Below are 12,758 nucleotides of genomic sequence, written 5' to 3'. Positions count from 1 at the left end.
TGAGCATTGTCCCTGAGCTTTTGTGCTCAAGGCTAGTGCTTCCAGCCCCAGCTCCACTTCTGGTTTTTCTGGTGGTTAATTGGAGATGAGTCTTTCCTGCCTGGGTTGGGTGTGAACTGTGACCCTCAGATCTCATTCTCCTGTGTAGCTAGGATTTCAGGTGTGAGCCACCAGCACTCGGCTTGTTGATAATTTTTTGAGGTAGTCTGGTGGGTCTGGACTGTGATCCTTCTATTTGTGCTTCCCTTTCTTGCTGGGATGACAGACATGCCGTACTGTGCCCAGCTATTGTGTTTTCCCTGTGTGTATTACTTTGGCAATGGCAGGCACACGCCACTGTACCCAGCCATTAGTTGAGATGGAGTCTCATGATCCCCCAGTATCTACCTCCCAAGTAGCTAGGATTACAAGCTTGAGTGACTATTCTGTGCCTCAACTCTGGACATTTTTTGAAGGGAGAGAATTCCATTCAGTTTTCCTCTTAAAATGTTTCCCTTACAGCTGATCGGGGGTGTAACTAGGCTTGCCTAGTATATGAGAGGCATTGGGTTCGATTTCCAGGACTGGAGGCAAAAGATCTCTTCAGATTTCATTGCACCAAAGCTTCCCTTTTCCTTGGAACATAGCATCTTCCTCCTGGTACACATTATCCCCCATCAACAATCTGAGTTTCTTCACTTCTGCTCACTCAATCAAAACTTTCTCTGTTTAAAGAAATATGCTGAAGAATTTACCTCTTCTTCCAAACAAACAATAACCTCCACAAAGTCCAGCTCATCTGTTTCTATAGCAAAGGAGCATTTTAATAAAGGTGCTTCTTTTTGAGGAATTTTGTACTGGTTGTTAAGAGAATGCAATTTTCTCCACATTAGAATTCCTGCAGTGTTTTTGGATCATTTTCCTCATTAACCAAGCAGCCTACTGTCATTTTTAAGGCCTTATCTTAGCACCTTTTTTCTAAATAGTCAATTTATACCGATTACTTTCATTTTCCACTCAATTTTCTGTGTAGACCTAGACACAACTCTCATTAGATTCTACCACTTACTTCCCTAGCTAAAAGAATCTAAATCTCTTTTTGCTAAATATTTTTGATATTCTACCACTTCCCTGTATTTTGTGATTTAATTGAGTGAGATGTTTGATTTTTCTCTAAACAAACACCTCATGTGAACCATTTCTCTCTTCCTCTCACCTTTTCTCCAGTCTGGAGGACAATAATGAATAGATTCCAGTATGGGACACAATTCTCTCTGAAACAGCTGAGCAAGAGCACAGAAGACATAGGGATGTGTTTAGGGAGATGTCTTTGTGCTTTTAGCAAACAATGCATTGGTATTTCCTCAAGGACCTGACAAAATGGGCACAGTAGCATATGGATGATGAATGTGTCAAATTGTTCTATTACAGCAAACATTTGCCTATGTATGTATCTTAGGACACCATGTCTGTATATCTTAAACACATACAATACATTTTATTTTAAAAGCAAACAAGCCCATTGCTAGTGGTTTTTCCTTTGTAATGTTAGATACTCTGGCAGCTCAGGTTTGGAAAAAAATCATGGTTGAAAGACAGCCTAGACAGAAAAGTTTTCCAGACCCTATCTTCAAAATAACCAGCCCCAAAGCAGGTCTGGTGGTATGGCTTGAGTTGTAGAGTGCTAGCTGTGAGCAAGCAGGCTGGTGAGGGTGAGTTCAGATCTTAGTACTGGAAAATAAATAAATAAATAAACCGTAAACCTTGGTCATCTCTTCCAAAAAAGGGAGGACTTTACTCCTTTTATGTCTTATCTAGTTTTGTATATAGTTCTGATCAGAAGAATGCAATGGAAGTGACATCAGACTTTTCAACAATGTGATGGACAAATACTTCAACTCAGGACCTGGGTGTCTATCTCATTTTTTTCCTCTTTCACTTGTGTCACAGCTATACTTCCAGCTTTTTGGTGTTTAAATGGAGATAAGAGATTCATGTACTTTCTTGCCTGCACTCTCTTCTAACCTTGAGCTTCAGACTTCAGCCTCCTGAGTAGCTAGAATTACAGACATTGCACAGCTACTACAGTCTTGGGAAGCCTTGCAGTTTCTCTCATTCCCAATTGGAATATTCTCCTGTTGTGCTCTATATCTTGGAGCCACTGTGACAGAAAGCCAATCTGCGAGGAACATTGAGACACTGCAACTAGCAACTGTAGCTAAGCTTAGGAATATGAGTATGGTCAGTTGAACTATGATGAGAGGAACTGCCCACTGAACCCAGCATAAATTACAGAACCATGACTAAACTTACCCTTCCACTTATATTCAGTAGGAAAGGAAAATAAATGATTCAGGGGTAGTGGGGGGCAATTGTAGGAACAATATTCTATGGTAGGAAAGAGTTTGTGGAAGAATCCAGGCAAAGAAGGAAGGAGCTAGGAACATAGTTTCTACTCTATAATAGCAAGACAGGCAGGGTGTACTTGATGATGAAAAGGCAGATTTGGAAGAGAGGACTTGGAAATTCTGGCTGCATTCACTTTCCTAAGTGAAAATGCAAAGTTGTAGGGAGTTGTAGAATTGTTTGAGAATGGAGAAGGGCAGTTGAAGAGTGAGAAAGTAGTTCAGTATTATTACAAGGAAGCACTGGAGGTCCCTGGTGGTTAGTGTTATTTAACCCAGGCTTGTCAGCTGTGTGCTTTTCTCTAGCCCTATGCATATATTCAGATGGAGGTGTGAAATAGTCAGGAAGTTGGGTTTAATTATGGCTTTGATTTTACAGCATTTGAAAGAATTGAGTATATATGGAAGATAGCAGTTACAATGATGGATCACAGAATGAATACCTAGGCCGGCCTCAGACCTCAATGGTCTGGATCTCAGACTCCTGAAGTTAGGATTACAGGCCCGAGACAGTGGCACCATTTGCAAAGAAAACTTTCTAATAGGGGTTGGGAATGTGGCTTACTGGTAGAATGCTTGCCTAGCCTGCATGAATCCCTGGGTTTGATTCCTCAGTACCACATAAACAGAAAAAAACAGAGGTGGTACTGTGGCTTAAGTGGTAGAATGCTAACCTTGAGCAAAAAGAAGCCAGGGACAGTGCTCAGGCCCTGAGTTCAAGCCCTGTGACTGGCACAAAAAACTTTGTAATATCCTAGACAAAGGCTTTTCATTCTTTTTCTTCTGCATGTACATGTAACCCCTTTATCACCTCTATAACAATAATAAAGTAAATTAATTTGCTATTGCTGTTATAATATGATGCATAAAGAGATTACAGTTAACATAAGTCAGGCAATGAATACATTTCCTTTGGACAGTGTACTCCTGTACCCTCAGGCTTTTCTTTCTAAATAACAGTACATATCTGGTAGCCTTTGCTATTGTTGGTGTTTCAGTCACAACTGCATTTGGCTGTTGCAATACCTTTAAGCTTTTCTCCTTAGCATATACTAGCCTTGAGTGATTTTATTTTGGTAGGTTTCCTAGATTTTGAATTCAGGTCCTCATGCTTGCTAGGCAGGTGCTCTACCACTTGAGCTACATGCTCCTATATCTTTTTTTGCTTTAGGCTCGATTTTACCCAAGGCCAGTCTCAGACTGTGATCCTTCTGTCTATGCTACCTGCCTACTTGAGAATCCAGGCATGTACCACCATGCCTGGTTTGTTGGTTAAGAAGGGTACCTATCTAGTTGTTTGCCCAGGCTGGCTTTGAACCACAATTCTTCTGATCTCTGCTTCCTTTGTAGCTGGGATTTCAGGCATGTGTCACCACTCCTGGCCAAGGAGCAATTCTTCAAAAAGTAAATCATATCATTTTATTCTGTGGCTTGAAATCTTCCACTGACTTCTCATAAGACAGAATAAAATCCAGACTCCTCAGTTTTTCTGAGATCATACCAGAACTAGCTTAAACTTCTCTGACCTTGTCCTGAACCAGTTTCCACTTCCTGCACTGTGTTCCAGACACTAATTTACTGTGTTACAGTCTACAAATTAAAAAAATGTAGAGTCTTCACTATCTTAGCATTTGGTCTCAGTGTGTCCTATATGCTTGGAAAGCTCTTTCAAATCACCACAGTGCTGATGGTAATCCATCGGAATTTTTCCTTCCAATTTACCTTTGTGTCTCTCCTAGAGCTAGACAAAGAGATACATACTTTTCTGTCTCATTGTCTGATGTAGTTTCTGGGCTTACAACAGCTGGTAGATGCCTAAGAAATACTGTCAGTAGCAGGGCTTGATTCAGGGCTACTCTATTTTAAATACCAACAACCATATTTCCTGCTATGACTATGACTATTAAAGCTTTAAGTTTCTCAGGTCTTTAAAAAGAATCAAAATTCCTCACTTGGAATGGAAATTGCTGTCTGAGTTTATTTTTAAAATTTGTACCAAATAAAGCTTTGGCTTGTAGTGATCAACTGGAAGAAATAAAATATAGATAGAACATGCACATAACAGTGTCTGGTAGGAAGTAAAGAATAGAATATATACATATGTACAACTACTTAAAGTTAAAAATAAAATAGAAAAGAATGAAGACAAAGGACTTTGTCTAGCGTGGGAAACTTTTTCTTGCTGGTAGTGTATATTTGAAAGTACCAGAAAGCTTTTGATTTTTAGAAAGCTGATTCTTGATTATTTTCATTATCTCTAAAAAATTGGCAAGAAACATGAGAGCTCCACGTCAGTTCAAAAAAAAGAAAAAAAGCAAAAGAAAAGATGCAGCCACCATCCCATAAGACAGTGTAAACTGCTCAGCACAAGCATTTCAGGCAAAGGTTTGGTAACTTATAATGTTGCAGTTACCATGGTGATGATGCATTTTTAATGATCCTACTAAATGGCAGTGTAACTACTGGTAACTAAGGAGTGCTGAATAGTCACAGCTGTGTGGTGTGAAATAAAAGCGTTATGTAACAGAATATCACTTTGGCATATCATCCATATAGATTTTAGAAAAGGAAAAGGCCTTAGAGAATGTTAATTCGTATTTCATTCATACATAAGTGAGTTAAAATGGGAGCTCCATGGTCATGCTATGTGGAGATTGAATAATTTTCTAGCTATTTAGCTAATGAGAACCTTAAGACAGATTTTAGGTATCCTGACCCTGCAAATAGTTTCTATGATTGCATGCTGCCTCTTGCCAATGCAATGTGATAAAGAAAGCACTGTTTTTTTTTTTCCATATATCAAATTTGATGTATAGGAAGGTGCAATAGCTGATGGGGTATAAAGAGGTTAGGGCCTGGAAGAAATAATACTAGGTGAGTAGTAATATAACTAGTAAGAATCCATAGATGGAATCAAGAGTTTGCAAGTTTGTTTGTGTGCATGTATAAATGCTTTGTGTGTGTGTGTGTGTGTGTGTGTGTGTGTGTGTGTGAGAGAGAGAGAGAGAGAGAGAGAGACTTCATTATATTCTGTATAAATTCAGGGCCTCTTCTCAAGTGAGTGAAAAGTGATGACTCTTTCCCAGCTGATGAGATCAAAATAAGGGAAATGGGAAAGTGTTATGTAAAGAAGGAACATGGTTACAAGGTAATAAAGATGAATTTCTTTTATAAGAAGCATGTGCACATCAAAATCTAGTTGAGGGCTATAACAAAGCTTGGTAGTAGAGCACTTGCCTAGCATGTGTAAAGCCCTGGGTTTGAGCTCCATCAATGCAAAACAAACAAACAAACAAAAACAGAAAAAAATCTTCTGATTGTTAAAAATAGCGTTATCTGTAACAACACCAACCTGGAAACAATTCAAATGTAAAACAACAGGTGAATTGCTAAATAAACTGTCATATATCTATATGTGAAATACTATTCCACAACAAAAGTAAATAATTAAAAATTTAGTTGAAATTAGAGTGAAGGAATTCAATGGAAAATATATGAGATAAAAAATACAAAATACTCAATGAAACAAAAATTATGAATTCTTACTATCACCAATGAATTGCAAATTAAAACAATTAAAACTCGGGGGCTGAGGATATGGCCTAGTGGCAAGAGTGCTTGCCTTGTATACATGAAGCCCTAGGTTTGATTCCTCAGCACCACATATACAGAAAACGACCAGAAGTGGTGCTGTGGCTCAAGTGGTAGAGTGATAGCTTTGAGCAAAAAGAAGCCAGGGACAGTGCTCAGGCCCTGAGTCCAAGCCCCAGGACTGGCCAAAAAAACAAAACAAAACAAAACAAAAAACAATTAAAACTCATACTTTTTACCAAACAAATTAAAAATACACAACAGGTTAAAAACAAGCATGATAGCATTCTGTGTGGTGAAGAGACGAAGAATGAACAGATTCCTGAACACTTTTGAGGAGTTTATTTGGGACCAAAGTTCTGGAAATCAAGTTACTAATATAGATTAAGAGCTGAAGTGGTGGTGGGGCATGAGGGGAGGGAAAGTGGGAGAAAAATGAGGGAGGGAGTAACAAGTATGAAAAGAAATGTACTCACTACTTTACATATGTAACTCTGTATCCACTCTGTCCATCACCTTGACAATAAAATTAAAAAAATTCATCATTCAACTTCTAAGGAGACAATATCATTTTAAAGCAACAATCAAAAGGTCACTAAGATTTGTATGTGAGAGGCAAAAGACAAAGGGTGACCCAATGCAACAGCGATACTCACAAGACAATATGTTGGAAATTAACTGTACAACTTGTGTGGGGGGAACTAAGAGGAAGCAAAAGTAGGAGAAAAATGAGGGAGTGGGTAACAAGTTTGACAAGAAATGTACTCACTACCTTATGTATGTAACTGTAAATGTTCTGTACTTCACCTTGACAATAAAATTAAATTTAAAACAAGAAAAAAAGATTTGTATGTGAAAATAGTTCCTGTAGTTTTATTAAATTTTAGGAAATTTTTATATTATCAGAAATAAAATAATAGTGTTATATAAGCACATATGTAAACAGCATATTTCTGATGTCACTTCAAGTGTATTGACTTGACCAAAAAATGGTTGTTCCAAGAAACATTAGGCATGACAAAGATATTTTTGGAAGAATCATATAAAAAAGCAATACGATTTGATGTTTTTCTTTTGTAAATATCTAGATAAGCTCTTATTTGGGCCAAATACTGAGAAAACACATAGGAGACATTGTCCCTGCAGCCACAATTTGTGGTCCACTGGAAAAGACAGGCATGTAAGAATCACGATAAATCACCCCATATGCACTCAGTAACAGTAACAAGCAGGAAAAACTATTAGAGTCTGCACTAAGAAGCAGGGGAAGGGAGCAATGTCTGATTCAGCCTTGAATGGTGGGTAGGAGGTCTGAGGTAGTACTACGTGAGACCTTTGCTGACTGCACTGAGAATGAGGCTGTACTTATCAGGCCGTATTCTTGTGAGAATTCTTCCTTTTGATTTGGCTGGAAATGTAGAGAAAGGCCAGTTGGAAAACTTTTATAAGATGTTGAGGCCATACTTGTGAGCATAAAGGGATCATGAAAGAGCCACATAAATGAATCAGATTTGATCAAGATGTGAAAGACTAATCTCTGTCTACAGCAACAAAAATATTTAATAATCATTGACTTGACAATGATTAAACTTTTTATTAAAACAAACCTCAAGATGGTAGAACTTAAAATTGAATGGTTCATCCAGCCTGCTGTGTTGCCTTGTGTAGTTATCCCCATCAAGGATGTTTGATATTTGGGATGACATAGTTGGATACATGATAATATTAATGAGGTTCAAACCATAATATCCTCGTAAATTTAGTTGGCAAAAGAAAGTGTTTTGTGGCTGCCAGCTAAGTGAAGCAGTTTGTAATGCATTTATATGTATTTTTTTTTATCAGTCCTTGCCCCTAGCACCTCTGAATTATTGCTGAATGTTCTGCTTCTCTACCTTAAGAGGCTTTCAGCCTTCAAAATTACAGGAGCCAATTCTTAAATTCTCAGACATATTTCTTTATCTTATGTTTCTCTGGAGAACTCTGACTAATATATCTTTTTTTGTAATTTATTCATTAATTGAAGAAAAGTTTTTTTTTTTTTTTTTTTTTTGGCCAGTCCTGGGCCTTTGACTCAGGGCCTGAGCACTGTCCCTGGCTTCTTCCTGCTCAAGGCTAGCACTCTGCCACTTGAGCCACAGCGCCGCTTCTGGCCGTTTTCTGTATATGTGGTGCTGGGGAATCGAACCTAGGGCCTCGTGTATCCGAGGCAGGCACTCTTGCCACTAGGCTATATCCCCAGCCCCCAGAAAAGTTTTTTTGACAAGGTGTTGTGCAAAAGGGTACAGTTACATAGAAGGGCAGTGTGTACCTTACTTGTGATATCTTACATCCTGTTTTTCTTTCCCTTCCCTAGGTCGGTAGACATATATACAATATACAATGTACCAAGAACATGTACAATAGCCATGTGGCCTACGCTGAAGAAAATTCGCCTAGGGCTTTAAATGTAATGTCGACAATAGACAATATGTCGACAATAGTCTTATATGACGTACATACATAGCTTTTGAGCAATTGTGATCCACTGAGAGGTCAATTTTTGACCTTTATATGTTGAGTAGTTGTTTGGTTTTAGTTACATAGTGTAGGGTCACTGACCCAAACCTGTGGGAAATACCATTGGACAAGAAGTTTTTGGTTTCACAGACCTGGTCTCTACTGTCTCCCCCTCCCCCACCTTAACAGTCATATATCAGGGAGATCATGTCCCTTTGTTTTCTGTGTTCTAGTCTTGTCTCGCTCAACATATAGTTCAAGTTCTGACCATTTCCCTGCAAATAACAATATTTCACCATTTCTAATCGCAATGTAGTATTCCATTGTGTATAGGTACCATATTTTTTGGATCCATTCATCTGTGGAGGGGCATCTGGGTTGTTTCCATATTTTGGCTATTGTGAATTGTGCAGCGATAAACATGGAAGTGCAGATGTCTTTTTGATATCTTGGGACCTGTTCAGGATAGATGCCTAGGAGTGGAATGCCTGGGTCATAGGGTAGGTCTATGTTGAGCTTTTTGAGAAACCTCCATACTGTTCTCCAGAGTGGTTGTACTAATTTGCACTCCCACCAACAATGGAGGAGGGTTCCTCTTTCCCCGCACCCCCTCCAGCATTTATTGTTGCCTGAGTTCAGAGTATAGGCCATTCTAACTGGAATGAGGTGGTATCACAGGGGTGTTTTTATTTGCATTTCCTTTACTACCAGGGATGTTGAACATTTCCTCATATGTTTCTTTGCCATTTTTATCTCTTTGCTTGGGAAGTCTCTCTTTAGCTCCTTTGCCCATTTCCTAATTGGTTTATTGGGCTTGGAGGGGCTTAGTTTTTTGAGTTCTCTGTAGATGACAGATATTAGGCCTTTGTCTGTTGCTGTGCTGGAAAAGATCCTTTCCCATATGGTTGGCTGTCTTTCTAATTTGGTGGCTATGTCCTTAGCTGTGCAGAAACTTTTTAATTTGTAGTAGTCCCATTTGTCGAGTCTCTCCCCTATTTGTTGTAGGTTTGTATGGAGAGGTCTGCTGTTATTCGAATCCTTTTCCCATTGTAATAAATTTCTTTCTTTGCTTTGGCTGCATTCAAAATTTGCTCTTTATTCTTGAGATCTGTAGTCTTGATTATTATGTGCCTGGGTGAGGATTTTCTAGGGTCTGGTCTGCCAGGCGTCCTGTAGGCTTCGGTTACCTGGGTGAGGTACCTTGTGAGATTGCGGAAGTTTTCTGCAATAACTTTATTGAAAATATGTTGAAGCCCTCTGCTCTGGTATTCTGTTCCTTCTTCTATTCTAATTATGTGCAGATTATATCTCTTGTCTTTGTCCACTAGCTCTTGGATTAGTCTGCCCTGGAGCTTTACCATTTCTTGAAGTGTGGTAATTTTCTGGTTCTTGTCGGCTGCATCATCGTCCAAGAGAGAGATTCTGGCTTCAATATAGTCAGTTCTTTGTGCTGTGGATTCAAATGTGGAGTTTATTGATGTCAGGGAGCTATTTATGGTTTCCAGATCAGCTCTGATCGTGGAAATTTCTTCCTTTAAAGAGTTGTATTTTAAATCTATTTTTTCATGCATTTTGTTTCTCAGGATGTTAAGGTCTTCTTTAATGGAGGTTTGCACTGTATCCATTTTTTTCCAAATTTTTATTATCAAACTGATGTACAGAGAGTTTACAGTTTCATATGTTAGGCATTGGATACATTTCTTGTACTGTTTGTTACATTGTCCCTCATTCCCCCTCCCACCTCCCCCTTTCCCTTTCCCCCCATGAGGTGTTCAGTTCAATTACACCAAACAGTATTGCTTTTGTAGTTGTTTGTCTTTTTTTTACCCTGTGTCTCTCAATTTTGGTATTCCCTTTCAATTTCCTAGTTCTAATACCAGTATAGATGGTTTCCAATATACTCAGATAAGATTACAGAGATAGCGTAGATACAACCACAGGAAGGTGATACAAGAACATCATCAATAGTAGAAGCTACAGATACATGGGACGTTGAAAGTAGTTACAACTGTGATATAACAATCGTTTCCATAACATGGAGTTCATTTCACTTAGTATTAGCTTATGTGTTCATAAGGGTATAGCTATTGGGCTCTTGTGATCCTCTGCTGTGACTTGCCTAAACCTGTGCTAATTATTCGCAATAAGGGAGACCATAGAGTCCATGTTTCTTCGGGTCTGGCTCACTTCACTTAGTATAATTTTTTTCAAGTCCTTCCATTTACACTGTATCCATTTTTGCTTCCATTTCTTTCTTGGTTTCCTGAAGGTCCTTCAAGACTTCCATTCTAAACTCCTGGAATTGTTTTGTGATTTTGTTCCTGAGGCTTTCCATCATTTCTGCTATCGTAGCCTTGGTTGCTTTTTTATTCTCCATCTCCTCTTCGGTTGTACTGCTTTTTGGAGCTGGTGAGTTGGCTTGCCCTTTCACATAGTTTGCAATATTTCTTTGTGATTTGTGCATCTGGGGATCTGTACGTTGTTTCCTTGGGTTGGCTTTGTGCTGTTTCCCTCTAGTCCATCAGTGGGAGACTTGTTTGTGTCCTGGCTCTCGGTTTGAGTTGGCTGTTGAACCTTACTGCCCAATGGGTGAGCGTGACCGTCTTGGTTGTTGCTGGGGTGGTCACCCTCACTGCACTTTGGGTGGGTAGGTTCTGTGTCTTTCTCTGTGGGATAGTGTCCTGCCGCTGTGTTGTTCTGAGCCTAGCGTGCCCCTGGTGGGAGTTTGCAGTTAGCTGATTCAGCGTGGCATGGAGGCTTTTCTCTTCTTTGGTTCTTTTTTCCACTCAGTACCTTGGTCAGAGGAGCTTACCTCTCAGATTAATATTTGCTGCTGAGAGGCGGTTCGCCCACCTTTGTGGGTTGCTCCGGGGGCTGGTGTTGTTGAGGGGTGGCCCACCCACCTGTACAAGATGTGCCTAGCAGAGTGGGTGCTGCCGCACGGGGGCCCTGCCCACCTGTGCAGAGTGCGCCTACCAGAGTGGGTGCTGCCGCTGGGGGCCCTGCTCACCTGTGTGAAGCTCCTGCAGAGGTTTGGGCAGGAGGTCCTCTTGCTAGAGGGCTAGCACACTGGCCCACGCTGGCCCTCGGGGGGGGGGCACGTGTGTGTGCACTCCAGTGCTTCCTCTGGGGATGTGCTGCCCCAAGTTGTTGGAGGTTGCTTGTGCCCTCTTTCGAGTTTGCTGTGGGGGGATGTATGTGTGAGCCCCAGCTGAGCCAAGTGTCCAGGCACGGGTTGGTGCCCACAGACTCTGTGCCTCAGCTGCGAGGAGGTCTTGTGTTCGGGCCCAGTGAGCCTGTGACTGCTGTTCAAAAAGTCTGTGAGGACCGGGCACCTCAGGTGGGGCTTCCAATGCCCACCAGTCCCTGGGCCCCTGTTGTGGAGGGGCGGGGCCGGTGCAGCCCGGCTCAGGCTCCTCTGCTGCCTTGGCGCTGCTCCACCCCTGATAGCTCCTGTGTCCTCCCAGAGTCTGTAGGGACCTTTTGCCGCCTGATTTGTGGCTGGCTCCTTTGTTCCCTCGGGGTAATGAGGGAGAGGGAGGGAGCTCTAGCTCTTTGTAGGTTTTGGGTCTCTGCTAGAGCTGATCTCCCATGGGGGGTTAATGGGGAACTTACTGGTCCTGGATTGTGTGAGCGTCCCGCGCCGCTGTGGGCTTTTCGGGGCTGTGGTGCTGGGGTGCCGCGATTGGTTGTTTGGTGGTGGTGGCCCCGGCTCTCCCCGTCTGCACCGCCTGGTTCCCCTGCTGCTTATGTCTGATCCTGGCCTTTAAGTCCCATAGCTCCAGTGTCTCTGTCGGTCTGCACTCAGTTCTGGGGTCCATGGAGCGCCTGCCGTCTGGACTCTGTGCTCCTGGCATGACTTTTTGGCTGTTGGTTTGCCGGTGCCAAGTCCCCTTTCCCAGCCTGGTCCTGTTTGGGCCAGGGTCAGCGGGTGGGGGAGGGGTACCTCGGAGATTTTCTGGTTCCGTGCAGGTTATAGGTTCTTCTTTTTTTGTTCTTTTTCATTTCCTGAGTTCCTCTGTTGCTTCTGGTTGTTGGGTTTCCTGGATTCTTGATGGGGTGTTGGGTGCTGGAGTTCCCAGCTCACTATTCAGTTGGAGCGAGTTGGGGTGCCTCCTTAGTGTGGCGGTGCCATCTTTGATCTCTGACTAATATATCTTTTTTTTTTGGCCAGTCCTGGGCCTTGGACTAGGGCCTGAGCACTGTCCCTGGCTTCCTTTTGCTCAAGGCTAGCACTCTGCCACAACGCCACTTCTGGCCATTTTCTGTATATGTGGTGCTGGGGAA

This window comes from Perognathus longimembris, chromosome 15 (genome assembly GCF_023159225.1).
Source record: "Perognathus longimembris pacificus isolate PPM17 chromosome 15, ASM2315922v1, whole genome shotgun sequence".
Classification (NCBI taxonomy): domain Eukaryota; kingdom Metazoa; phylum Chordata; class Mammalia; order Rodentia; family Heteromyidae; genus Perognathus; species Perognathus longimembris.
This window is presented reverse-complemented; position numbering follows the sequence as displayed.